The following is a 23,856-nucleotide window of genomic DNA, read 5'->3' as shown; positions in this document are numbered from 1 at the left end:
AGCCAAGGTCCCTGAGTAGCTACTTCCAAGGGTATCCTGATATTTTTCCAAGTACTGCTTTCAAGACAGGAAAGAAGGAGGAATTTTTTTTTTTCTTTGCTAGATCATTGGGATCCTGCTTAGTGTTGCTTGAAGAAGTGGATGTATCAAAGATTCCATGCAAGACCTCGAGAGATCCCCAGGTCTTAACTAAGTTAGTTACCTTATCACTTCCCTAACAAAGACCTTTGCCCTTAGCAACTGTCCTCATGATACAGCCTAACATTTTCTGAAGCACGTTAGGGTTTTTAAAGCAGTGTTACAGATGTTGTCACATTTTCTATTCAGAATAACCCCCTGAAGTAGTCTGGACAGGTATTAATCTTTAATTTATAGATGAGAAAATTGAGGCTAAAAGGGGTCAAGGAGCTTGCCCAAGGTCATATCATTCTTAACCAAGAGAGTGGAGACTTGAGCTCATTCCTCCAAAAGCTTAATCCAAAAGCTTTATTGCGAACCATGCTAGACATACTTAGATTCCTTCTGGGACTGTATATATAATGTAATTGAGTGAGATTGGCTGGGATAAGAAAAATAACGGTGGGCTCAAGGGTGATCTAAAGGAGTGTGCACAATTCGTTAAGGTATTGGATTGTCTTGTTACCTTCTTATTTCCCTCCTTCTTGTGTTTCTTCCCTCTTTTCTTCCTTTCTTTCTCTATTCTCTGTAAGCAATCGGAAGCTTCACTGGGTCTCATGGAGCCATAAATTTGTCACTCCTGTCTTTCAACTTTGCAAACAATTTAAAAAGTAAAGTTCACAAATCTTGTAAATTATAATTGTCCAGCAGATGACTTTGCATAGATAAGGTTAACTTAGAGGCAATTGGTGGGGTAGAGTTTGACAGTGCATTCTGTGATAGGTATGTCTAAAGTGACAGAGAAAAGATTTTGATGGGTCAGCCCAAGACTTTGTGTTGGTTCAGTTGCAGAAGGCTGAGCTGTATGGCACCTGAGAGACCATCTAATTAAACCCTTTCATTTCCAAGCATTTCAGAGAGCATGGGTGCCCTATCAGTTATCTACTGCTGCAGTCTTGCTGCATAACAAACAACTACAAAACCTCAGAGGCATATTGCAGTAAATGTTTATTGCTCATTGATCTTGAATCAGCTCTTATGATCTTGGCTTAGCTAGGTTCACTTTCATTTCTGTACTTGGCTGGCTGTTGGCTGACTGAGGCTGGCCTCAGCTTAAAAGACGGGCAACTTGAATCTGCTCTGTCTCTCATCTTTTAGCAGGCTAGCCAAGGTATGTTCTCAAGTTGAGGGCAGTGGTGCAAGAGCACAAGAGAAAACACACAGGTCTCTCAAGATGTAGTCTTAGAGGACAAATATGTTACTCAGTCTGTTGGCCAAAGCAAGTCACATGGGGTAGAGAAGTATACTTACCTTTTGGGGAGCCACTCCAATGTTACATGGCAAAAGGCATAGGTAAAAGGAGGGTGAATGATGGAGGCATTGCCAAATCTACAGGTTACCTAGCAGGTTAGGGATAGCAAAAAGACAGAGCCAGGCCTCTTGTTCCACCTCCACACAAATGCCTTTCACATCATTTCTAGAGAATACCAATTTGTCTTAGACATGCCCCACTCCCCAAATGAGCCCCTGGTATTTAGAGCCTTCACATTGCTGCCAGGCGCCCTTCTAATCCTTCAGTTGTGCGAGCACCTTGTTCTCTGCCAGCAGTCAACTAATCCCTGCCAAGGTATTAACACTTAATTAAGGTGTTTGCTGATAAAGTCCAGTAGTAGCTCCAACATTTTTCCACCAAAGAACGCTTTTAATTCCTTTTCCCTATAGACTCCACATTTGGAAATTGCTTTGTACCAGAGTTCTTAATAATTATTTCTCCTTTTAAAATATGAAATATGTGCAACTGCCAAATATAGCTTCTGGTTGGCGTGAGATACCGAGCTGAGCATGGAAAGCTAGACAGAAGCAAAGACTTTGACTGCTTCAGTGACGACCTGTGTTTCCATGGGTCGATGTCCAAGCTTGATTAGGCCTTTTGACCCTCACTTTTATCTTCACTGATTCAAAATTGAGAGTCATGGTGAGAAGATATGCTTCTATCTTGAGCATTTTCTTGTAACCGGACTTTTCTGAGAACAAAACATTCTTCCCTTCTATCCTTCAGTCAGTCTTGTAGTCTCACAAATTATGCTTGGAAAATTATTGATTATTCAAAAAAGATTGATTATTCAGTTACACTTGGGTCACTAATCTGACCCCTGAGAAAAAGTTGGGGCAGAGGTACAGGTTCATATCGAAAATCGATGTCATTTAGCTTTTGGAAAGGAATATTTAAAAATCAAAAGAAAGTATAGCATAAATGAAAAATGGCACTGTCCCTTGGGCAGGTAATTTAGTGTACCTGTTTCTGAATTTCTGGTGATTTGAAATTCAACACCCATAACATAAACTAAGGATGATGTTAGAAGTGCCAGCAATTTCAGTTTAGTAATATATTTCACAAACATGAGTTGCACTCCAAATGCATGCAAGTTTCTTGTTTTCTCTGTATAACAAGAGAGATTAAATACAGAGATCATTTTACACAGCTGGAATGTTTGGTTATTTCTATAGCTCTAGCCAAGTAGAGAAGTCAATGAGCACTTAGAAAATGGTTGCAAGCTGTGATTTAAAAAAAAAAAAAAGCAAAGAAAGAACTTGTGTTGATTCAACTGCAGAAAGAAAAATTTTTCACTGTGGTATGGCATCATGATATTTGAGAGACTGTGCATATATTACAGAGTATTGTAAATACTGGATAAAGTACCTGAAGCATTTATGAGAGGAAGAATAATCCCTGTGTGCTTTTTAAATTTATCATTCACTTATTAAATATGGTAGAAGAGTTAGAGCAGTTGTGTCTAGAAGAACTTTCAGCATTAATGGAAATGTTTATATCTTCACAGACCATACAGTAGCCATTAGCCTCATGTTATCGAGCACTTGAAATGTTACTATTGCAACTAAAAAACTGAATGTTTACTCTCCTTAAAAAAAAAAGAACAGCATTATTGCATTGTAACTGACACACACAAACTGCCCATATTTAAAGTATGCAATTTGATACATGTTGACATATGTATACAACCATGATGTCATCAATTTAATCAAGATAGCAAACATCTCCATCACCCTGAAGTTTTATTACAGCCTTTTAAAATTTCTCACTCATGCCTTTTCCTGTCTGCCCAACCTCTGTCCCCAGGAAACCACTGATCTTCTTTCTGACACTGTATGTTAAGTTGCATTTCCTAGAATTTTATATAAATGAAATCGTTCAGTATGTTTTTTTCCTCTGGCTTCCTTAACTCAGAATAATTATGCTAAGGTTCATACATGTAGCATGTGTCAATATTTTATTCTATTTGTTGTTAAACAGAACTCTATAGTATGAATATAGCACAAGTCGTTTATACATTCACCTGTTGATGGACATTTGTGTTGTTTCCACTTTTTGGCTATTACAAATAAGGTTATTATAAATGTATATATAAGCCTTTGTATGGGAATATGCTTTTATTTCTCTTGTGTAAATACCCAGGCATGAAATGGCTGGATCATGTAGTAGAAATATGTTTAATATTATTAAAAGCTGCCAAACTGTTTTCCAAAGTGGGTTATACAATTTTCCATTCCCACCGAGAATTTGTAAGAGTTCCAGTTCCTCCACATTGTTTTTTTGTTTGTTTGTTTTTTGTTTTTTGAGACGGAGCCTCGCTCTCTGTAACCAGGCTGGAGTGCAGTGGTGCGATCTCAGCTCACTGCAACCTCTAGCTCCCAGGTTCAAGCGATTCTCCTGCCTCAGCCTCCCAAGTAGCTGGGACTACAGGCACGTGCCACCACGCCCAGCTAATTTTTGTATTTTTAGTAGAGATGGGGTTTCACCATGTTGGCCAGGATGGTTTCGATCTCTTGACCTCGTGATCCACCCACCTCAGCCTCCCAAAGTGCTGGGATTACAGGCATGAGCCACTGTGTCCAGTCCCAGTTCCTCCACATTCTTACTAATACTTGGTATGGTTAATCTTTTTAATTATAGCAATTCTAATGAGAATATAGCAATACTCTATTTTCATTTTACATTTTCCTAATGACTAATGATATGGAACATATTTTATGTGTATAGTTGTCATCTCTAAATATTCATGAAGGGCTATTCATTAAAGGCTTTTCAAAATCTTTTGCCTATTTTTTAGTTGGGTTGCTTGCTTTTTTAAATTATTACTAATTACTACTGAAATTAAAACATTTTCTGTGTATTTATTCTATCAGTTATTGAGATAGCATTAAATCTTCCATAATAATTGCATATTTGTCTAGTTCTCCTTGTAGTTCTATCAGCTTTTGCTTTACGTATTTTGAAACTCTGTTTTTAGGCATATAAACATTTCGGATTGTTCAGTCTTGATGAATTTTCTCTTTTATTGTTATGAAATTTATCCTTGGTAATATTGTTTGCTTGAAAGCTACATTTTATGATATTTATAAGCATTCCAACTTTCTTTTGGTTAATTCTAGCCTATCCTTTTCCATTGTTTAATTCAATTTACTTGTGTCTATCTATACACTGTGTTCCTTACAGGCAGCACAGAATTGAGTCTTGCTTTTTTATCCAATCTGGTATCTCTGTCTTTTAATGGGGTGTATAGACCATTTACATTTAATGTGATTATTGATATGGTTCAGTTTATGTCCATCACCTTGCTATGTCTTTTCTATTTGTTCCATCAGGATTTTTTTTTGTCTCAAAATATCTTTATTTCACTTTCAATGTTGTAATATATTTTTGTTGGACATAGAACTCTAGATTGATAGTTTTTTTTTGTTTCAGTAAAGATTTATCTCTACTGTCTTCCTATTTGCATTGTTTCTAATAAGAAATCTGATGGCAACTTTATTTTTCTCTGTTCTTATATTTTCCCCCATTGGCTTCTTCTGAGACTTTCTTATTATCACTGTTTTTGAGCAATATAATTATGATGTGTTACAGTGTCAATTTCTTCACATTTCTTGTGCTTGGAGTTGTGAACATAAAATAACATGGAGACCAGACTTCAGAATTCTCTGAACAGACAAAGCCAATTCGGCCACATAAGCAAAACTTAAGTTATTTCTTGTAAACACCTCTGATCATCATAAACCAATCTTAAGTTGCCTTCTAAAGATGGTATAAGATAAGCACTTTCAACCAATCCTCTGTGATCTTGAAACCTTCATGATAATAACCCATCATTTTAAAGGTTAAACAACTTCCCAATTTTTGCTGTGTAAGCCAACCTGTAACATCATGCCTCTGAGCTTCCTCTTATGACTGGGCTTGAGGTCACTTAGTTCTTGAACTGTTATTTTATATGCACAATAAACTTAAAAAATTTTTTAATTTGATCTGATTTTATTTTTGACAGGATTCACTGGGCTTGTTAAATCTTTAGATACATTATTTTCATTAAATTTGGAAATTTATTCAACCACTATATCTTCAAATGCTTCTTCTGTCCCTTCCTTTGTATCCTCTTCATTGGAAAATCCACTGACACTTAAATTAGGCCACTTGAAGTTGTTCCACAGGTTGCTCATATGTTGTTCATTTATTTTAGATCATTTCTCTATATGTTTCATTTTAAATTATTTCTATTGGCCTGGCACAGTGGCTCATGCCTGTAATCCCAGCGTTTTGGGAGGCCGAGGCGGGTGGATCACCTGAGGTTTGGAGTTCAAGACCAGGCTGGCCAACATGGAGAAACCCCATCTCTACTAAAAATACAAAATTAGCCGGGGGTGAGGGTGCATGCCTGTAATCCCAGCTACTCGGGAGGCTGAGGCAGGAGAATCACTTGAACCTGGGAGGTGGAGGTTGCGGTGAGCCAAGATCATGCCATTGCACTCCAGCCTAGGAAACAAGAGCAAAACTCCATCTCAAAAAAAAAAAAAAAAACCAAAAACAGTAGATTGTTTCTATTGCTGTGTCTCAAGGTTGTATTTTTAGTAGAGAGGGGTTTTCGTCATTTTGGCTGGGCTGGTCTTGAACTACTCCTGACCTCAGGTAATCCACCCACCTCAGCCTCCCAAAGTGCTGGGATTGCAGGCATGACCCACTGCTCCTGGCCGGTGGTGGATATTTTTATAGTCCTATAAATACTCTTGAGCTTTGTTCTGAGACACAGTTAAGTTACGTGGAAGCCGTTTTTTGTTGTTTTTGTTTCTATTTTTTGTTTTTTTAGTCTTGCTTGAAGATTTCTTCGGTGCAACTAGGGCAGCACTCAATCTAGGGTAATTATTCCGGTCTATTTCGGCAAGACCTTCCTGAGTACTTTACCTAACGTCCACAGATCTTCAGCCTTTCCAGTCTTGCTGATGAAAACAGAAACCGTTACTGGCCTTGTGTGAAGGTTGGCCATGGTAACCTCTAAACGTTTTAGGTGGTTCTTTCCTCAGCCTCAAGTAGTTTCCTCACATGCTTGAATTGATCACTACCCAGTCGAATACTTGAGGGAGGCATTGTACAAATCTGATTCTCTGGAATTTTTATTGTTTCCTTTCTCTCCTGCCTCACTTTCCCCCTACCCCAGTCTCTCTCCAGCTCTCTCCTCTAGTACTCCATCTGGAAAACTCCAGCTACTTTTGTCTCTTTGGTCTCAGCTCAGTCAACACAACTCAGGGAGTTGGTCTTTTCCTGGGTTCCCCCTCCCTGCACCACATCCTGGAAATTCTTTCTTAGGCCTTGATTTTTTTTATATGAAAAAATGAAAGTGTCTACAACCAATTGGTAGGGTTATTTTAAAGAACAAGATCTGATCTTTAAAGCACATAGCTAGTAAATATTCAATAAATGAAAAATCCTTTTCCTGTACATAGCATTATGTATTATGTATACTTTCCTCCAGAATAATTTTGACAAAGGACAGTTCATTCAGCACTTCTGAGTCAGCCACAGGGAAACCTGTTTCTCCCTTTTTTTGTCCTGGGGCACTTGTATCCCATAGCATCTTCTCTCACCAGTATGGTTGTCCTAGACTGGTTACCTGTCTCTTCCTTCATTTCTGCAAAACACCTTTAATGCTAGGGGAAATATTTGCTAGCCGACTTCATTAAGATTTACAGAGAGTAGTTATTACACACAATGAGAGAAAACTTTTAGTTCAGTGTTGGTTATTAACATTTCTGAAAGCATCAGACATTTTTAGCTACAGGGAAATTCTCACTGGCTGTGTGAATTATTAGCAGGTCCTGGGGTTTTTCTGTGACTCCCACCCCGTGGCCCGTGTGTGTGTTTGTGTGTGTTTGTGTGTGTGTGTGTGTGTGTGCGCGTGTCTATCAGTCTTTTTCTCTCTCCTCTTGCTTTCTTCTTGTATCTTTCTGTGTACATACTTCTCTTTTGTTTCTCCTTCTATTCCCTAATGTCATTTTCTGTATCTCTGTCTGTTAGTCCGTCTCTCCCTGTATGTATCCCTTCTCTTATCATTCCCTTTTTGATTTATTTAATTTCCCACTTATCATTACTAAATTCATTTTACTCTTCCATGGAGGCCATCCTAGCTCTTTGACTTTTTCCAAACAGAACTTTGGCCTACTTTTGCATATACTGACACTCAATATAGACCTTCTGGTAAACAAAGACCCAAACATTTCCCCAGGTTTTCAACTTTCCTAATACAGAAAGCTGTCAAAAACTTTGATACTACAACTTTTCTTTTAGCACATCTGAGATCAACTTCAAGCCCACAGTAGAGTTAACAGAATAAATTCACCTATTACCACAGGAAATCTAATAGAAGCTTCCTCAAGTCACCTTCTTCTCTATGATGGTCTTTGGAAGGATTTCTACTTGACATTAAAAGGAGAGCATCCTCATGTTAATGATCCAACCTTAGGAAGCCATTTGAAATGTGTTAAAATCAGTGTAGGAACTCTCCACACAGATCATTGTGTTTGGACTTTATTTTTAATTTTTATTTTTACTTTTGTACCATAGTGGTATGCTTCTGAGCAGAGAATCAGTTCTGGAAAGATGGATAGAGAACTTCCTGATTCTTGCCAGTCTTTCAAATGACCAGCCATCATGGCAGGAACTAAGATGAGTAATGTTGTTTAAAAAGAGAAAGAAAGAGCCAGGTGCGGTGTCTCATGCCTCTAATCCCAGCACTTTGGGAGGATGAGGCAGGTGGATCACTTGAGGTCAGGAGTTCAAGACCAGTCTGGCCAATATGGTGAAACCCAGTCTCTACTAAAAACACAAAAATTAGTTCGGTGTGGTGGCATCTGCTTGTAATCTCAGCTACTTAGGAGGCTGAGGCAGGAGAATTGCTTGAACCTGGGAGGCAGAGGTTGCAGTGAACTAAGATTGCACCACTGCACTCCAGCCTGGGTGACAGAGCAAGACTCTGTCAAAAGAAAGAGAGAAAAAGAGAGAGAGAGAAAGAGAGAGAGAGAGAAGAAAGAAAGAAAAAAGAAAGAAAGAAAGAAGAAAGAGATTGATAACTATGTGAGGTGTTGAATATACTAATTAGCTTGATTGTGGTAATTAGTTCACAATGTATACATAAATTATCAATTATACCTCAATAAAGCTGAATAAAAGTAATGTATTATCTCATCTCAGTATCAATATTCACTGCCTTCAAATAATTTATCCCAGTGTGTAATTATGCATGCATTTGTTTAATTGATTACAAACTATCTTCCTTACTAAACTATTACTTCTGTGAGGTCAAAAGACCATGTCTGATTTATGCATAATTCACTATCCAGTCCCTAGCCAGTATCTGCCCTTTTAAACACCTGATAAATGTTTAAATCTAGTTCTGAGAAAGTAGGTTCTTCCAGACACAAATTAGTGTCCAGTAAAATACAAACAAAGTGTTATCAGCTAGTTCCAACAGTATTGGTTTATCAGCTAGTTCCAACAGTATTGGTAAGAGAGAGAAGTTGATGTCTTTTCCGGATTATGATATTGTTTTAGGGTTGTAAATAATCAAAGATGATAATTGGTGTCTCTGCAAGCACCATTTCTTCTCCAATAAGGGAGAATTACAAACCTTAAAGCTAACTGGAAGAAAGCATGTCCAGACAGAGGTCTTACTATTTTGGGGATTTCGTTGGGGTATGATTGAAGAGGATGGAGTGAGAGAAAGAGCAAAACAGGAGACAGATATTGACAGACCAACCTTAGATTAGAGAACCCTTGAACTCCCTATAGCCCTTGGGTAGACAGTTGTGTAGGAGAGGGGAAGTGTGTGGGTATGTATGTACCAAGTGGAATTATCAGAGCTATTGGAGGAATCAGATCTACAAGAGAGCTCACAAGAGTTTATTTTATCACAAAGACCTGGCAGTAATATGCTAATTTAAACCTGGAAGGATGTAGACTAAAATGTCAACAATGTCTTGAGTACTGCGATTCTGAGTGATTTTTTTTCTACTTTGTGCTTTTATGCATTTTCCCAATTTTTCTACAATGAACACATGAATAATATATAATCAGAAAGTTTTTAAAACGTATAACTTTTTCCATTTATGTTTGGTGCAAACTATTTGTTTCATAATCTCCTGGAATGCAAATGAAAATTTACCCTAGAAAGCACACTTTAAGTATTACTGAGTTATCAGGTAATTTGGCAGCCTTAATGCTTGAAATATTTTATTGATGTTAGAGTACTTAAGCTATTACAACTTTTTTTTTACTTAAACTTTCAGAAGAGTGTGTTTTTTCCATTTTTGATGCAGTACTAATTTTTGGCAGGAAGTTTTACAGCTTAACATGTCACCTGACCTCTGTACCTTCTATTTGACCTAATGTATCTATAGATCATTTAAATGAGCTCATTTGACTCAAGAGAAAATCCTTACATGTCAATTTTCAATGTAAATGAATTCTGTTTTAAAGACTAATAATTTCATTGGAAGCTGATTATAAAATTGTGCTATTAATTTTGACATTTTATATTCACTTCAGACTTTCTATATTATTATGCTTTATTACCCATGCTGCAGAATATAAATAAATGTGTTTTATTATTTGCTTGGGATTTTAACTAAGGCTTAATGGATTTTATTCTGGCAAACTTTAATGTCCCCAAAATTCCTCTACTTGCAAAGTACTTTAGTTACAAATGAGCCAATTTCCATTAACATACTTCCTCTACACTGCAAAGTATCTGCTTTAGAACAGGCATATTTTAAAACTAAAATAAAACCCCAACTAGCTGGTGTCAGCTTTTGTCTTGCTAGTATAATTTCTATCAACATGTTTTAGAAATTTTATTAATCTGTTATATTTGAAATGGCATTGTTTTCCTCTCTGGTTATTGCTATTCCAAAGATCCTTTAATCATTACAGTAAAGCACAGAGTTCCTCTAGACTCGAATGCCCAATACAGGAGCCACTAACCACATGTGGCTATTGGGAACTTGAAATGTGGCTACTCCAAATTGAGATGTGCTGAAAGTATAAAACACATACTGGATTTTAAAGACCTATTGTGAAAAAAATGAATGAAAATGTCTTACTGATACATGTTGAAATGGTGACATTTTGGTTATATTTTGTTAAGTAAAATGCATTATTAAAATTAAACTCACCTCTTTATTTTTCCTTTTAATGCAGCTACTGGAAAATTTAAAATTATATTTGTGACTCACATTTGATTATAATGTGATTATAAAATTGTTTTATTACTTTTGACATTTTATATTCACTTCAGACCTTCTATATTATTATGTTTTATGGTTCACATTATATTTCTATTAGACAGTGATACTTTAGAGCTTGTTTCTTCACCAAGGGGATATGGTCAACCAAAATGTGTTGGTGAATGAAGCCCCCAGTCCTTACATACATCAAGCCTTGTCAAGATAATATCCACTCAAGCTTTCTCCCACTATGTCAGTGTTCACTGGACCTCACTGAGGTTTCTTGCTGAATATGGCAGCACAGGAATTTTCTCTTATGTAACCTTTGGATTTGCTTTTGGGAAACGTTTCCTGTTAACCATTGGCAAATGTGAATCCCAGTCATTTTTCATTAGATGAGGCTGAGTCCTTATATAATAGATCAAGGGTTAGCACAGCAAACCAGCATACGAGAATTTGAAATCAGCTATCAGAGCCTAGTGAAACAGAAAATCACTCACTTGGGCTAACAGTGGCTGCTTGTGTCTGCAATTTAGTGTGTGTATGTGTATGCCTTCAATCCACAGGAGTCAGCATGACATGTAAGAACACACCCATATCATCATAGCTTCTCCAGATTGTTGTCAAGAGCTTTTTACCTTTTACAAAAAGTCTTCAGAGCCTGAGACACTCGTAAGCGTGCACATATTCTTGCTTTCTTGGTAAAGATTTGTAATGCAGAAGAAATGATAAATACCTAAATTGAAAGCAAGGGCTTGACATTCTTGAGTTTCTTATGTAACTGAGATAATTGTTTAAAAGCAGAAGGTTCCATAGAAGTGTACTTTTTAAAAATTTATCTGAAAACATGCCAGTATAGTAGCACTAATAAATTGAAACATCCTCTTGTCATGGTAATTTTATTGATGAAAGCTGGCATTTAGTTTAAAAATAGTAAATATAAAAACATCAATTTGAATTGTACTAGTTTTTGTTAGAGATATAAACTGTTAATAGCTCTTAAGTGTTTTAATTTATAGGTTGTCACTTCTAATATATTTTAATACACACTTCTTATATATTTAATAAAAATAATCTTAAATATTTTAAAATCTGCTATCATATAAATAACTAATTATTTTACATGTCTATTTTTATGACTGTTTTTAGGAGAACATGATTTAGCATTTGTTTGAATAATTCTAATTCTCTCTTTTTTTTTTTTTGAGACAATTCTCTTTCTCTCTTTTTTTTGTTTTTCCTCTGTTGCCCAGGCTGGAATGTAGTGTCGTGGTCACAGCTCACTGCAAACTCCACCTCCCAAGTTCAAGCAATCCTCCCACCTCAGCCACCAGAGTAGCTGGGACTATAGGCACACACCACCACACCTGGCTAGTGGTATTTTTGTATTTCTTGTAGAAACAGAGTTTTGCCATGTTGGGCATGAGTACAAGAATATGTAAAAAAAAAAACAAAACACACACACAGCAAATCTACCACAGGTTTCTTCTATCTTTGAGCTCCACCTGCAGTGGGGATAGATACATGAGTTTTTTTCTCATTTCATGGTCCAAGAGGACTGCTGAAACTCCAGCCATCACATCAATTTTCTAGGCAAGAATCAGTAGAAGCAGGGAAGGTCAAATAGGGCTCATTCAACCTGCCGTCTCATTCTAATGAGCTTTCCCTAAAGTCTCACTAAAACACTTGTGCTTGCATTCCATTGACCACCTGTGGGTACAAGAGATACTGAGAACTATGGTCTTTTATATAATACCTCGTGCCTATATAAAATCAGGATTCTGATGCTATGGAAGTGGATATTGAGACAATAACCAGCAGTATCATACACATTAATCAAAGGTACCAACTTTCAGTTTGCTCTGATTGTTGGCAGCATTATCAGACATCCTAACTTTTCAAAAGAAACTACAAACAGGAGTTTTATGTGAAATCTCCTGTATTTTAAATGTTAGCATCTCATTCAAAGAAATTTTAAATTTTTATTATGAATTTTTTTTTTTTTTTGAGATGGAGTTTCACTCTGTCGCCCAGGCTGGAGTGCAGTGGCACGATCTTGGCTCACTGCAAGCTCCGCCCCCCGGGTTCACACCATTCTCCTGCCTCAGCCTCCCAAGTGGCTGGGACTACAGGTGCCCACCACCACGCCCAGTTAATTTTTTTGTATTTTTATGAAATAATTTTAGGCCTACAGAGAGCTTGCAAAAATGGTATAAATATTTCCATATGTTCTTCATCCCTAATGTTAACATTTTGTGTAACCATATTACAATTACCCAAAATTGGAATTTTAAATTGGCACAATACTATAAATGAAGAATTGGAATTATTTTGTAGTGAGCCAGATAGGAACTATTTTAGGTGTCTGTCACTACGACTTAATTCCGCTATCGTAGTGAGAAATTAGTCATAGACAATGCATAAACAAATGAAGGTATATGTTTTCCAATAAAACTTTATTTACAAAAAAGAAACAGATCTAGGAAGGATTTGGCCATGGGCTATAGTTTGCCAACTCCTGCTGTAAACTAAACTTACAGACCTTATTTGATTTCATCAGTTTTCTCATTAACATCCTTTCTCTGTTCAATCCAATATCCAAAATGTATTTAGTTATGAAACATACAATTAACTCGTTTAAAATGAACAACTTAGTGACATTTAGTACGTTCAAAAAGTTGTGCAACTACCACCTCTATCTAATTCCAAAACATTTCCATTGCTCCAAAATAAAACCCTGTACCCATTAAGCAGTTACTCCTCATTTTCCTGTTGCCAAGTCTCTGGTAACCACAAATCTGCTGTCTGTGTCTATGGATCTCCCTATTCTGGATAGTTCATATAAGTACACTTATAAAATACGTGTCTTTTTGTGCCTGCCTTCTTTATCCTGACATGTTTTTGAGGTTCATCCACACTGGCATGTATGAGTACTTTATTCCTTCTTCTGCTGAATAACATCTGACTGATTGGATATACTACATGTTATTTATCCAGTCACCTCTTGATGGTCATTTGAGTTGTTCCCACCTTTTGGCTGTTATCAATAGTATCATTATGAACATTCCTATACTACATTTCTGTTCAGAGCCTGTTTTCAGTTTTTTGGGGTATATACCTGGGAGTGGAATTGCTATTATCACAGTGGCAACGTAATTTTTTAATGTGTAAAATAAAATACCTAGGATTATTTTTAAAAGGCAATAATGTTGATACAGAGCTATCAAAACATTAAATAAAATAAATGTGTGTTATGGTGATATATATTTCTTGATTTTGCAGTATAAGAAGATCTAATGGCAAGTCTACTAACTGCCATGCATTCAAAGTATTAATGATATTTCCAGGCATCTGCAACACTTGTAATATGAAAGGGTTTGTGTTTTTTTGGTCATAGCTCCTTCCAGTATTACTGGGATTTATTGGCTGTTAAAGACTAATAAAAATAAAAATAACTTTTTTTCTATCCAAATTCATGGAACCCTTGAAGTCTATCTAATTGAGCCCAGGGACAGTTACGACCCCCAGTTAAGAATCCCTGTTTTAAAGAAGGAGAGTGATGATGAAAAACTCACTTCCTAGTAGCACATTTATCTCTGTCTAACTCTCTCACCACTCTTCTCCCATCTCATCTTTTGTCTTAGGAAATCTAAACTCAGCAGAATCAGCCTGGACAGGTGCAGATTCATTGAAGTGAAGGTTAGTGAATTCACACACTCCAAAGACACTACGATGGAGTTTTAAACTGTTATCTTTTACCATTTTAGGTGCCAGATTAAATTTAAGTTAATTTCCATATAACTTAAACACAGGAATTAAAATAGCTTTTCTAAACCTAATGTTGTGTAGTACTTTAGAGTATCTGAAGTTCTCACACATACATCATTGTATTTAATCCTCTGAAAATTGTGTAAGTAGGTGTTGTAGAGTAAGTACATGCTGTTATTACCTTGGTTTTAGGATGAGGAAGCCCAGAGACAAAACAGTGTAGTCAATTAAGTTTAAAAGGCAAACACAATGGGCTAGAACCTGGGTCATCTAGTTAATACAAGCTTTAAGTGCTTTTTCTATTGGAGCAGAAAATCAATGTATCTAAACATAATTGTTCACTTGGCTTTTCAGTGTAAAGAAGAGTTACTCCAAAAATAAAAGCCAACACGTTATAAATTGCTCTCTAAATGGGGAAAAGGGGAGCAGTAATGTGATAATATTATAGTTCACAGTCCTAGAAAGCTCAATTCTTCTATTGTCTCGAGGGAAATGTCTCAAAGAGGCCAGAAACTCAAACCAGATATTTTCCTGTAGGAAAAGGTGAAGATGTTTTTAAAAACTGAGTTTTATTATTACCTGAAAAGAAAAATAAAATAGTGCTCAATCTGTATTTGGAGAAATCCCAAAACAATATAGTTCTGTATGCTCTGAGAACTTTCTCTAGAGAGGATTTCCTGCATTTGACAAATGCATAAATAATTTCTGCCCAAATGCAGTCCCGTATGTCACAGTTTTCTTGTTTTGAATGAAAGAAAATCCATTAGTGAGTGGGTTAGGTTTTCTACGCACCAAAAGTTACTTATTCAATTTTTTAGAGTTTCTATTATGTTGCTTTCTCCTCTGGACGCAGAACATACCTTATTCCAACAGTGAAGGAAAAGAAAAAATGCTGAGCTCTGGCTATAAATATTTTATCATATATAGAGACAAAGATCACAGGGGGGCAGATGAGTAGCAGGAAACAAATGTGATGTTGTTTTCAAATCCTCAGAGGAGGTTTATATTAAACTGTCTCTGCCAGCTTGTTTTCTGCCTGGCTTTTACACTGTCAAACCTGGTAATGGAACCCTTTTGTGTACTTGGAGTTCACCTACTGGATGAGGAATGCAGCATCTAACTGAAAGTGTTAAAATTATCCGTGTTATAAAGTATGCACAAAGAAAAATTGGCAGAGTGATGAAGACATATTTCTAAGAAAGATGATCCATATTTATTTTTTTTTGGAAAGGTTCTATCCTAGTAAAGACAATAGGTTAAAAAATATGTTGTGTGTTGAGTTTTCTCAATTCAGTTTATTCTTTTTCTCCTGTTACTCTAATGTCTCAGAGTTGTTGGAAGGTTTTAATCTAATGGGATCTAGCATCTTTCATGATTTCACAACCCACTGGAATTTATTTGGCTAGAACTCAATATTAATGAGGACAAGGTCTTGAGCCCATTCTCCATGAGGGGAGGAAAAGTGCTATTTTCCTGACATAATGGCACAGACCACGTATCAAACCTACTACTCACAAAATTGCATCTCTGGGTACAAGGAAAAGTGGATGAAAGGGTGAATAATACAACTGTTCTAAATTACAGATCTGATGGAACCCTTCCTGTCTCTAAGTTACCTTGAAATGTATTTGCATAAGGAGCTGCCATCCTTGAATGTGAGGAGGGGAAAAAAGCATGCAGAGACTGTTTATACTAGTAGAGCTGATAGTAAATCTTCCTTCCATTTTATATACAATAGAATTTTAGAGTTTAAAATGTTTAAAGTTTAAATTTTAGAGTTTTTAAACTCTAAAATTCTATGGTATATAAAACAGAAGAAGGCTCATTAACTCTGAGATATGAATATATTATTGATACTGGTCACTTACCAATGTGCCTAGTAGTATACTCATATCTCAGAGTCAGGTGCCATTTGTAATGCAATTGTTATATGTATTGAGTGCATATCATGAATGAGTATCTGATTTCCAACATCCCCAATATAGGAGTAAAATGTCCAGTGAATCTATGTAAATAGAGTACAAAATGGCGGCTGGGCGCTGTGGCTCACACCTGTAATGCCAGCACTTTGGGAGGCCGAGGCGGGTGTATCACTTGAGGTCAGGAGTTTGAGAACAGCCTCGCCAACTTGGTGGAACCCTGTCTCTACTAAAAATACAAAAATTAGCCAGGCGTGGTGGCGGGCGCCTGTAATCCCAGCCACTCGGGAGGCTGAGGTAGGAGAATCACTTGAACCTGGGAGGCGGAGGTTGCAATGAGCCAAGATGGTGCCGCTGCACTCCAGCCTGGGCAACAGAGTGAGACTTGGTCCCTGGTCTCAAAAACAAAACAAAACAAGAAAACAGAACGAAATGGCATAAACTTATGTGAAAACTTAGTTATGCTTAGCTAGGACATTTAGGATTGTGTGTTTGCTTGTTTGTTTCTTTTTAAATTATTTGCAGATATCAGGTCACTGATTTTTGGCTTGAAGAGCTAAATTTGGTGACTAAAATGCTGCTTGGAATGGTTTTGTATTTGGTAAAAAATGCGTGCTAATTTTTTTACTAATCATTATTGGCCAGGTACTCTGCATAGGCCATTTTATAGAAAATGGTATTCATCTCCATCTTTCAGATGAGTAAATAATCTCAGGGAATAATAAATTGCCTCAAATCGTGCAGCTAGTAAAAGGTGGAGTCAGTCTGTGGATACAAAGCCAACTCCTTCCTCTTGAAGGTTGGAAATGCAAATTCTAAATTTAATTGACATCTGTACCTTTTGTTAAAATATGCATTATCAACATGTTCAGAATGGAATAGCTGTTATCTGAACATAGTCTACTAAACATTCAGCATTCAGATTTCTTTCTTTCTTTTTTTTTTTTTGAGATAAGTTCTGGCTCTGTCACCCAGGCTGGAATACGGTGGCGTGACCTCAGCTCACTGCAACCTCTACCTCCCAGGCTCAAGCCATCCCCATACCCCAGCCTTCCAAGTAGCTGGGACTACAGGTCTGCACCACCACACCCGGCTCATTTTTGTACTTTTTGTGGAGACAGGGTTTCGCCATGTTGCTCAGGCTGGTCTCAAACTCATGAGCTCAAGTGATCAGCTTGCCTCTGCCTTCCAAAATGCTAGGATTACAGGGTGAGCCACCACACCCGGCCCCCAGATTGCTTTTTAAAAGTCAGTAATGGTAATATGACTTTAGCAGGGATATGTGGGTAAAGTCTTCTTAATGGCATGTTGTAAGAGAAAGAAATATGAGAGGAGAGATTTAGTGATGATTTGAGAAGGTCTTAAAGTAATTTTATGATATCTAATATTTACTTGATTAATTTGGCTATTTGTAGCATAAATAGAAAATTAAAAGTAGTACAAATCCTTAGAAAATAAACTCAAAATGGTTAATTATATAGAAAATGTAATACAGTGATGCTAACAAAATACAGAAATTTACAAATTCATTTGGTTTTATTTTTCTGGATCAAAGTATTACTTCTGTCAAATATATTGAATTATCTTATTATTATGCAGTAGACCCACACGATTATATCAATTTTAAAATTGCATTCCATGACAAGGTGACTTGTCTGCTGATACTCTAAACTATTTGAATAGGGTATCAAAAGATGCAGAAAAGAAATTATGTCTACCTATATTTTAGCCTATTTTGAACTAATTTAAAAGCAGCTGTCAGAACCGTCCTTCTAGAATTTATTGTTGCCTGTGTAAGGCATTGCTTTTTACTAAGTCCTAGTGACCCTAGCAATAATAGTTTAAAACATAGAGCATGCTTTTGAGAAGATTTTCTTTTTTAGCTACTGCATGTTCTTTCTTTGATTTTTATTTATATATATGTATATATATTTTATTGTACTTTAAGTTCTAGGGTACATGTGCACAATGTGCAGGTTTGTTACATATGTATACATGTGCCATGTTGGTGTGCTGCACCCATTAACTCATCATTTACATTAGGTATATCTCCTAATGCTATCCCTCCCCCCTCCCCCGACCCCACAACAGGCCCCGGTGTATGATGCTCCCCTTCCTGTGTCCAAGTGTTCTCATTGTTCAATTTCCACCTATGAGTGAGAACATGCGGTGTTTGGTTTTTTGTCCTTGCGATAGTTTGCTGAGAATGATGGTTTCCAGCTTCATCCATGTCCCTACAAAGAACATGAACTCATCCTTTTTTATGGCTGCATAGTATTCCATGGTGTATATGTGCCACATTTTCTTAATCCTGTCTATCATTGTTGGACATTTGGGTTGGTTCCAAGTCTTTGCTATTGTGAATAGTGCCTCAATAAACACACGTGTGCATGTGTCTTTATAGCAGCATGATTTATAATCCTTTGGGTATATACCCAGTAATGGGATGGCTGGGTCAAATGGTATTTCTAGTTCTAGATCCCTGAGGAATCGCCACACTGACTTCCACAATGGTTGAACTAGTTTACAGTCCCACCAACAGTGTAAAAGTGATCCTATTTCTCCACATCCTCTCTAGCACCTGTTGTTTCCTGACTTTTTAATGATTGCCATTCTAACTGGTGTGAAATGGTATCTCATTATGGTTTTGATTTGCATTTCTCTGATGGCCAGTGATGATGAGCATTTTTCCATGTGTCTGTTGGCTGCATAAATGTCTTCTTTTGAGAAGTGTCTTCATATCCTTCACCCACTTGTTGATGGGGTTGTTTGTTTTTTTCTTGTAAATTTGTTTGAGTTCTTTGTAGATTGTGGATATTAGCCCTTTGTCAGATGAGTAGATTGCAAAATTTTTCTCCCATTCTGTAGGTTGCCTGTTCACTCTGTTGGTAGTTTCTTTTGCTGTGCAGAAGCTCTTTTGTTTAATTAGATCCCATTTGTCAATTTTGGCTTTCGTTGCCATTGCTTTTGGTGTTTTAGACATGAAGTCCTTGCCCATGCCTATGTCCTGAATGGTAATGCCTAGGTTTTCTTCTAGGGTTTTTATAGTTTTAGGTCTAACATGTAAGTCTTTAATCCATCTTGAATTAATTTTTGTATAAGGTGTAAGGAAGGGATCCAGTTTCAGCTTTCTACATATGGCTAGCCAGTTTCCCAGCACCATTTATTAAATAGGGAATCCTTTCCCCATTTCTTGTTTTTGTCAGGTTTGTCAAAGATCAGATGGTTGTAGATGTGTGGTATTGTTTCTGAGGGTTCTGTTCTGTTCCATTGGTCTATATCTGTTTTGGTACCAGTACCATGCTGTTTTGATTACGATAGGCTTGTAGTAGAAGATAATTTTAGCAACAAATTACTTTCTATGAAGTACAAGTCAATCAATGTTAAAAGTAACAATTTTAAAATACTGAGAAGTAAACTTAATTAGAAAATCTTCACAACACCTTTAAAACATAAATTCATATTCTAAGGGGGTCTTAAACATTTTTCAAATGCACTGGAAAATAGCCATGTAAAGTGTGATCTCTCCATTGTACCTCTCACAGAGTACTTGCATTTTTACAGAAAATACGAGGAACTAAGTATGGACCTTTTGTACCTGCAGTTAACTGGTGCAAATAATGAAATAAAAGCTGGTATTTCTTATTCTTATCCAAGGAGAAAAATGGAACAATTTTCTAGGAATTTAGGTTGACCTATAATGGACAAGGCAAACTATTAACCTACAATTATTTTCAAGGAAATTTTCTTTGAACTTGTCTGAAAATTGGAGGAGCAATAATTAATATCATGCAGAAGAAAATACCTGGGCTCTGGGATTTCATTTTTTATAGATATGTCATAATTGTACCTATTTTGGGGATACATGTGATGTTTTGATACAGGTATGCAATGCAAAAATAAAGTCAAGGTAATTGAGATATCCATCACCTCAAACATTTACCATTTCTTTGTGTTGGGAACATTACAATTCTTCTCTTCTAGTTATTTTGAAATATACAGTAAATTACTATTAACTGTAATTTTCCTACGGCACTCCCAAATATTAGAACTTATTCCTTCTATCTAACTGTATTTTTATACTCATTAATCAACTTCTCTTCATTTCTCTTGCTCCCTACTTTCCTTTCCAGTCTCTGGAAACCATAATTCTACCATCTATCTCCATGAGGTCTACATTTTTTTAGCTCCCATGTGTGAGTGAGAACATTTTCTTTGCCTGGCTTGTTTGACTTAACATAATAACCTGCAGTTCCATCCATATTGCTGCCAATGACAGAAATCAATTTCTTTTTGTGACTGAATAGTATTTGATTGTATACATATACCACATTTTCTTTATCCATTCTTTCAGTGATGGAAACTTAGGTTGATTCCATATCTTGGCTATTATGAATAGCACTGAAATAAACATGGATGTGGAGATATCTATTCAATACATTGATTTCCTTTCTTTTGATATTTACTCAGCAGTAGAATTGCTGGATTGTATGGTAGTTCTATTTTTAGTTTTCTGAGAAACCTCCATGCTATTTTCCATAATGACTGTATTACTTTACATTCCCACCAACAGCATAGAAGTATTTCCCTCTCTCCGCATCCTTGCCAGCATTTGTTATTTTTTTTTTCTTTTTGATAATAGCCATTCTAACTGGAGTGTGATAATATCTCATTGTGGTTTTGATTTGCATTTCCCTGATAATTAGTGATGTTGAGCATTTTTTCAAACATCTGTTGGACATTTGTATGTCTTCTTTTGAGAAAGGTCTATTTGGGTCTTTCATCCATTTTTAATTGGATTATTATTTGCTATTGAGTTGTTTGAGTTTCTAATATATCCTGGTTATTAACCTCTTGTCAGATGGATAGTTTGCAAATATTTTCTCTCATACTGTAGATTGCCTCTTCACTTTGTCGATTGTTTCCTTTGCTGTTCACAAGTTTTTTAGCTTGATGTAATCCCATTTGTCTACTTTTGTTTTTGTTGCGTATTCTTTTGAGGTCTTACCCCAAAAATCTTTGCCTAGACCAATGTCTTGTAATGTTTTCTCAATGTTTTCTTCTAGTAGTTTCATAGTTTAGGTTTTACATTTAAGTCTTTAATCAATTTTAAGTTCATTTTTGCATATAGTGAGAGAGAAGGGTCTAGTTTCATTCTTCTGTATATGTATATCAGGTTTTCCTAGCATCGTTTATTAAACAGACTGTCCTTTCCTCAATGGATGTTCTTGGAGCCTTTGGCAAAATTAGTTGCCTGTAAGTGCGTAGATTTATTTCCGTGACCTTTATTCTGTTCTATTCATCGGCATGTCTGTTTTCATGCTAGTAACATGTTGGTTTGGTTACTATAGCTTTGTAGTATAATCTGAAATCAAGTACTTTAATGCCTCCAGTTTTATTCTTTCTGCTCAGGATTGCTTTAGTTATTTGGAGTCTTTTGTGTTTCTGCATGAATTTTAGGATTCCTTTTTCTATTTCTGCAAAGAATGTTATTAATATTTTGATAGGATTGCTGGAATTTGTCTTTTTAATAGGACAGCAGAGAATATAAGAAATAATATTTGCTTTCAGTTCCTGGGTCTTTCATGAAGAATATAAAATCTGTATGTAGTCCTTTTCTACCCTATCTATAATATTTATTAGTTACTCATTTAAATGGCAAGGGTATGTTGAACTACAAACAAGGTTGGGAATTTGTATAATCTGCATATAACTGTGATTCAGCCAATATGTATATAGCGGATTCTCATTATTTGTGATTTCATATTTACAGATTCACCTTCTCATATCTTTTACATCTTTGTGCTTAATGTTGGTGTTTCCATGGTTTGGAATGGCCCCATAGTGTAGGGCTGACATGCTGTCTCATGTTCCTAAGCACAGTAGGCTGTCACGCGTCTTATGGAGAAAACACGTGTGTTAGAAAATCTTTGTTGAGGCATAAGCTACAGTGCTGTTGAATATGAGTTCCACCTTAATAAATCAACAATATGTATAAACAGTGACACACATAAAACAAAGTTATGTATTGATTATGTGACAAAAATATTGGAGCCAGAGACTTGCAGAAACCTAACCCTCTATTTCTCCTAGAAACAATGCTTCAGTATTTGCTAATTTAGTGTTTGTGGTGACTTCATAAATCATAACTACTGCAAATATCAAGAATTGACTGTATTGAAAATGTACAATTACCAGGTAGTGGGCTAGGCCCCAGAGATTCAGGGACCAAAGGCACAGTTCCTGGCCCCACAAGGTTCACCATCTACTGGAGAGATGGATTTGTAATAGAATAATTACTCACAGTGGAGAAAATGCTGTGGTACAGATGCAGCCAAGGTACTAAGAGGAGTCTAATCCTACCTGAGGTGTCCTGGTAATAATATACAGATCCGTAGCTGCATGCCTGAGAAAATGATAGAAACAGTAAAAAGGAATGCACTGCATGTGGGAGAATGTAAAGCAAATGTGGCTATATGTTTATTTTTAAGCACAGCATAATGTTAGTGGGGTTCTGAGTCATTTTGGTACTGTATTGTTACAGAAATACACTGTGGTGAAATGCTTCCACCTCTTGCTAAAATGAACACTGAGAAAAAATGAAGAAGACTGACAAGCACCAACGAAAAGTTGCAGAATAGAAATAGCCACACTCCTCTGGAGTCTTTAATTCATCCACAGCCATCATATAAAGGTAGGGGAATAAATTACCTTACGGTTTTGTCCTTCTAAAATGCGTTTTAAATTAAACAATACTAAAAACACAGAAACATGCATGTATTGATTCAACAGTATTCTCTGGGTGACTGCTATAGGCCTGCAAACTGTTGTAGGCGCTGGAAACTAAAAGGGCAAGCTTATGGCCTTACAGAAGCTGTCATTCCAGTGGAAAGGGTAAGTAAATAAATGAAAAGGAAACTGACAACTATTGATAATGTTTATGAACACGATAAGCAGGTTAACGAGATAAGGGATGAGGGACTACTTTAGTTTGAGTGTCAGAGCAGAACACTTAGAGAGTTTGAGCTGAGAACTGAGCGATAGAAAAAATCCAGCCGAGTAGGGTTTGAAGGTCATACCGTCCATGTGTCACGAACCAGGATCCATGTGGATATATTCAAGGTTTGGAAACCAGGCCAGTATCACTTTAAGAGAGGGGCTTTGAAGAAGCAGGATGTAGGAGATGAAGCTGGAGAGCTGTTTAGATGTGGGAAAGTGTCTTCATTTTATTTTAATAAAGATGGAAGTTATTGGAGAATCATTAGGAGGTGAATGAAAGAATTTATATTTTTTAAAGGCCATTCTTCTTTATTATAGCCAACTAGTATGTATGGGGGTCGCAGGAGCTGAAAACAGGGTGCTCTTACCCACGTGAAAGATACTGCTGACTTGGCTTAGGGATGTGGCATTGGAGATGGATGAATTTGAAAGATATTTGGGCATAGATGACCACCCAAGCTCTTATGAAGCTCCAAATATAATTCCAATT

At 36.5% G+C, this 23,856-nt stretch overlaps 1 protein-coding gene across 4 annotated transcripts in view; it reads left to right on the top strand.

Moving 5' to 3' along the window:
* Positions 1–23,856, top strand: part of PAK5 (p21 (RAC1) activated kinase 5) — a 314,727-nt gene that overhangs the window by 97,357 nt on the left and 193,514 nt on the right. For all 4 annotated transcript variants that reach the window (XM_030821975.1, XM_003252622.3, XM_030821974.1 and 1 more), the window contains exon 2: positions 22,912–23,061. The gene's annotated coding sequence lies outside the window, so the exon portion shown is untranslated. The remainder of the gene's footprint in view (positions 1–22,911; positions 23,062–23,856) is intronic.

Source organism: Nomascus leucogenys, chromosome 11, assembly GCF_006542625.1.
Source record: "Nomascus leucogenys isolate Asia chromosome 11, Asia_NLE_v1, whole genome shotgun sequence".
NCBI classification, from domain to species: domain Eukaryota; kingdom Metazoa; phylum Chordata; class Mammalia; order Primates; family Hylobatidae; genus Nomascus; species Nomascus leucogenys.
The sequence above is the reverse complement of the archived record's forward strand: the minus strand, read 5'-3'. Positions and strand labels throughout refer to the sequence as shown.